Below are 6,000 nucleotides of genomic sequence, written 5' to 3' on the forward strand. Positions count from 1 at the left end.
AATACCCTGTAAACCGCCCTGAGTCCTGCAGGAAAGGGCGGTATATAAATCCAATTAAATAAATAAAAATAAATAAATAAAGATTTTCTAGTTGTTTGAGAAAATTATGTCTTTAGTTACAGCTTATGTGCAGCAAACAAGCTACATAAATTTAAAACTAAATGAGATATACAATAACAACAAATTATGGCAGAGGATCAAATTGTTATATAAGCTCCTGAATTATGGTTTTTAATAGGACAAATTGTGCTGGAATCACCCTTCAACTGATACTAGTGGCAAAACTAGAACATAGGCCTGAGTGGCAGTAAAATATTCAAGTTCTCTAGGCTTATTCTAATTGTTTTCTTCTTACTAAAGTTACACTTCTGTTAATTTCCTCAATATTGAACTATTTTGCAATTAGATCTAAACTAGTATAGAGAAATCAGGTTCAGCCATTACATGGTAAGACCTGACTCTTAAGATACATCCTTCTAACAGCCTTGATCACAAATAATCAAATTTGAGAGCATTTTTGTCTAATAGAATAGAGTTTATTTGAATTCATTAACAAAGTCAATTTATGTTATCTGACATTTCCATCAGTTCCTAAATAATCATCCACATTAATATGGATAGAAAGCAACAGCTGGGCTGTAGATAAACATTCTGTTTGGATGTAAATCTATAGTGCTTTTAAAAATATATACTAGGTTATGGTATCAACATAGATTCTCGTATATTCATCCTTTACAATAGTTCAGAACAATTTTTTAAAGGAGTGAAAAGGAATCAGGCAGAGTTTGGTTTCATTTGTGCAAAAAAAAAAGTCCTTACAATCTTATAATAGCTGCAGAAAGTTCTCTTTTTTCTGTCAAAAAGTTTCCTCTCTTTGCCTTCCTTTTGGATAATAGCTTGGCAATAGTTACATGCCAACAACGAGATGGAACCAGATATTGTCCCATTTCTGAGGTCCCCCTGAAATTTCAAGCACGTAAAAACAGCCAGACAGTCTTTATAGGAGTGATTCTGTACTCTCAAACTACACTATGTCAGCTGTTCTATTTCTTTTTCCTGTCTTTGATTAAATTACCTCCTGGGCAATTAATGAGTCATTAAGTCAGAGTAGGCAGTTTTATTTCATTTCTTTTCACAACTTCTTTCCTTCCAAATGCACCTCTTTTAGGAAGGTGGAATCCTATTGAATGCTGAGCTTACATATCTTCTGTCCCTAAATCAGCCAGGCATATTGTGGGAACCCAGCTGCAGAGAGATTACCTTGCAGAAGCTGTGGAACACCAATTACAAAAACACATTACATATATTTTAAACCTGGTTAACAAAAAAAAAACTTTAGGAAGAAATTCTGATGGTTTGTGTAGTAATTTCAATAGAATTCCAATCAAATTGGTTGTTGTGATTCAGGGTCAGCCTGTGGGTTCGGCAGTTGGGTCGGACGACTCAGAGGAGGAGGGGGGGTGTTGAAGAGCTTGCTGAGGGGATTGGACAGCTTGATGAGAGCCCCCAGCCAGGCCCCTCCCACTTGGTCACCATGGAGACCCAGCTGTGTGAGCCTGACAGTGTGGATGAAGATGACCCACAGCTGGCCCTGTTCAAGGATGCCCGACGCAGGAGGCAGTCAATTAGGAGTAAACAGAGGAAGGCAATGGGGCTCCTCGGAAGGAGGCAGAGAGAAGCCACGCCCTGAACTCTATATAAGGGGAATGTGTGGGAGGGCTGGTTTGCTGAAGGCAACCGCTTGGATAGTTCCTGTTTCTTAAAGCTCCTGTTTCTTGGTTTGTCTTGTTCCGTTTGTTTTTGTGGTAATAAATTTGGCAGGCGTAATTCCAGCCTCTTGCCTTTTTGTAAAAGGGGTTGTCCCTGCCTTTTCTGCAGGGCCGGTAGCAGGCTGGTACAGAACATTGGTGGAGTTGGTTTTCTGGTCTGGCTTTCCTCCAAACACTGAGTCCAGCCCTTGATGGGACCTCCAAGTCACTAGCTTTAATGTATAACACTTTCTATCTTTTCTTATACTTTACTTTTGCAGAGAAATAGTTCACTGATTTGAATTAAAGGAGATACTAAACAATCCACACATTACTTCTAACTCTTAGGAATGCAAGAAAAATATAACAACAAAAAGACTAGGGGTCTTAAAAATTAAAAAAATTGTGTAGCAGTGCTGAATTGTTTGTACATTAATATGAGTATTGCATATATGTGTACTTTCCAGGCACTCTGGATTCCTGCTTCGACTAGTCCCCTACATTTTCTTGGCAAAGTTAGCAAGAAGTGGCTTGCCAGTTTCTTCTTCCTAGAGCTGAAAGAGAACAACTGGCCCAAAGTCAACCCAGCTGGTTTCATATCTAAGACAGAACTAGAATTTACAGTCTTGTAATTTCCAGCCTGGTGCTTTTAACTACGGTATTATACCAAATTGACTCACCACATAATGGCTTATAGATGCATGGCATTTAATCAGAAACTGTTACTACTTGGTACACATAAGGAATTAACACACTTTGCTGTTAGATGGAAAGGTTAATTCCAAGAATATGGCTTTGTGTTAGTATGTTCTTTGCCATTTAATCAAACATTTTCTAACTTGATGCAAACAGCTTGGAGAGAAAAATTGGATAAATTACCCATAGCAGAAAAAAAAGAAACAAAGCCAGTGGCTCCCTGATATCCATATCACATCCATTGCGGACTGAAGCAGAAAATAAATTAAAATTTAAAATTTCTTTACATTCAGAACCATTATCTTCCATTCCAGTAGCCTGCCATGTCTTCTTGTTTAATGTTTAAACCAACAATGTTAAACCAAAGAGTGGAATCAAATGGAATGCCACATGGCTTGGTCTAGCCATGTCCTATTCAACATTTTTATTAATGACTAGATCAGGGGTCTTCAAACTTGGCCCTTTTATGACTTGTGGACTTCAACTCCCAGAATTCCTCAGCCAGCGTGCCTGGCTGAGGAATTCTGGGAGTGGAAGTCTACAAGTCATAAAAGGGCCAAGTTTGAAGACCCCTGGACTAGATGAAGAGATTTACTAAAGTTGCAGATGACATAAAACTGGGTGGCCCGGCTAATACCATTGAAGACAAAATATAATTCAAAATGAATTTGTAAGTTAGGCAAGTGGACCAATATTAGACAATGAAGTTCAATAGATACAATTGCAAAGTTCTTCATTAGGAAAAAGAAACCAAGTGCACTTTTTTAGAATGAGGGCTATTTGGTCTGGTTGTACTACAGTACTTGTGAAAAGAATCTTGAAATACAACAGTGAAAGCCAGCTGCTAAAAAATGAATGCTATTTTAGGCTGTACCAGTAGAAGCAATAGTTTCACTATTGATCAGATTTCACTTTTAAGTTTTTTACCCAGTTTTAGATACTGGATCTAAAGAAGGCTTTGGACAACCCTGGAACAGGTTCAATGATAGATGATCAAGGCACTGGAAATTAAGTCCTCTGAGGAGAGTTGGAAGTATCAAGAATACTTATCTCAAGAAAAGATAGTACTATAAACTTTAATAACATATTAAAATATATTATTTACTATCTCATAATATTTTCTCTAGTGGAGGGCAAATGAGAACGCTTTTCAAGTTCTAAAAGGGTGTCAGAAAAACCAGATGTTCTCTGTTGTCTGTTCTCTGAAGTCCAAAAGGGGTACAGTAAGCTTTCTACCAATCATTACTGTTATGCAATGTTTTGGATTTAGTTCCAGAAAAGTGCTTCAGAGCATGTGACAGCACAAACATAAACTCAAAGCAATCACATCCTTTCTTAAAATGCACAGATACCTACAAACATTATGTCTGTACAGTATGTAGCACAACCATCCCTTCCATGCAATTGGAATATGATTCTCTCCATGTCTTACATCAGTTTTGTTTTTAAATATCTTGAGTAAAACTATTAAATGACTAAATATTTTCATAAGTAAAGTTTAATAGCTTGTATGATTTTGTTTCATTTCTGTTGAAGAACACTTCCTACTTTCATGATTTAAGTACCACGGACATATCATCACTTTTCATCATGTTCCTTTCCTCTGCATGTATATTGAATACATTTCTGAAAGCATCTTAAAGAGTTTCTCCATTCTGAATTCTCAAGTAAGTGTTGATTGGAAGATCAATGGAATATCATTTCTGGAGAAATGAATATGCTAAATATAATTATAGCTATTCATTACCTCAATCAGAATAATAACGCTTGTCAGTTTGAGAAGTATGAAGAGCCAATAAATACCACTACCTGCAAAAATGTTATAAAGACTTGCATATGTAGGCTGTTATTTGAATTACATATCACCAAGAATTACATAATGATCACCCATAGGCTATTTTGTTCATTCAGATGAAGTGGTGCAATCTTCATGTTATTTTTAATCTCAAGATTTCTGCTTTAGCAAGGCCTGCCAAGACTTTGGACTAAAAATCAGCCTGAAAAAAACACAAGTCATGGGTCAGGACATGGATTCACCTCCCTGCATTACAATCTCTGCACGAGAACTGGAGGTCGTCCATGACTTTGTGTGCCTCAGCTCAACTATCTCTGACACTCTCTCTTTAGATACTGAGCTGAATAAACATATTGGTAAAGTGGCCACCACATTTTCCAGACTTACAAAGAGAGAATGACTTAATAAGAAGCTGACAGAACATACAAAGATCCAGGTCTATAGAGCCTGCGTCTTGAGCACACGCTTGTACTGTAGTGAGTCTTGAACCCTTTATGCATGGCAGGAGAGAAAGCTGAATACCTTCCATATGCGCTGTCTTCGACGTATTCTCGGCATCACCTGGCATGACAAAGTTCCAAATAGCGCAGTCCTGAAACGTGCTGGAATTTCTAGCATATATACACTATTGAAACAGTGTCATCTATGCTGGCTTGGGCATGTCATGAGAATGGCTGATGGTCGGATTCCAAAAGATCTCCTGTATGGAGAACTAGTGCAGGGAAAGCACCCCAGAGGGAGACCAGAGCTGCAATATAAGGATATCTGCAAGAGGGATCTAAAGGCCTTGGGAATGGACATTAACAGCTGGGAAACCTTGACCTCTGATAGTTCAGCCTGGAGGCTAAAGATACAGCATGGCCTTCTCCAATTAGAAGAGACACTTGTGTGGCAGGCTGAGGCAAAGAGGCAGTCCCGGAACCAGCAAAATCTGGGGGCTGGACAGGGGACAGATTTTACCTGCCCTCAGTGTGGAAGGGACTGCCACTCTTGAATTGGCCTTTTTAGCCACACCAGATGCTGCTTTAGGACCTCTTTCCAGAGCACAATACCAAAGTCTTTCAAGACTGAAGGATGCCAATGAAGATTTCTGCCACTGGTCCCACCTATTGTTTAGCCAAGCATTAAGACTTCTTGAATTGCATTAGCCTTATTCATCAACTAAGCAAAAATACACCAGGCCTGAATTTACTCTTTACCATGAATAAAGAGTTGTTTCTAGGCACTGGACACAATTATAATCTTTGGAAATCATTCTAAAAAAGAATTAACTCAGTACATACTTGTTAAAAAAAATAAGGTTTAATTATAAATCACCCTTTTAATGAAATCCAGGAATTTAAGACACACTTTTTAAATGAAGATGAATTTAATGTCAATTCCATTTTTAATGAAGATTTTAATTTCTACTATATGTTCTATATTATTTTGTGAAATTAAACATCCCCAAATATATTAGTTTAGCTGTATTTAATCTTGAATGAAGTTTTGTTTTTTAAATTTTTCCTTATATAAGTAAACAATTTGTAAGCCCTTTTTCTAATATTATTTTCTTTTACAAACATAACTGGAAATAAACTCATATCTCAAAGGTATTGCAATGTAGTACTGGTGTCAGTTTGGGAATGAAGTAGAAAATATTAAACCTCACTTTTTTGCATTCATATAGTTCAGAAAATCAAGTCCTCAGATGTCTGCCTGTGTTGTTTAAATTTTTCCAAATTGATTCTGGTCCCTTGCCAGTAAAACATCTTTATGTGT

This window comes from Vipera berus (genome assembly GCF_964194415.1).
Source record: "Vipera berus genome assembly, chromosome: 1".
Lineage (NCBI taxonomy): Eukaryota > Metazoa > Chordata > Lepidosauria > Squamata > Viperidae > Vipera > Vipera berus.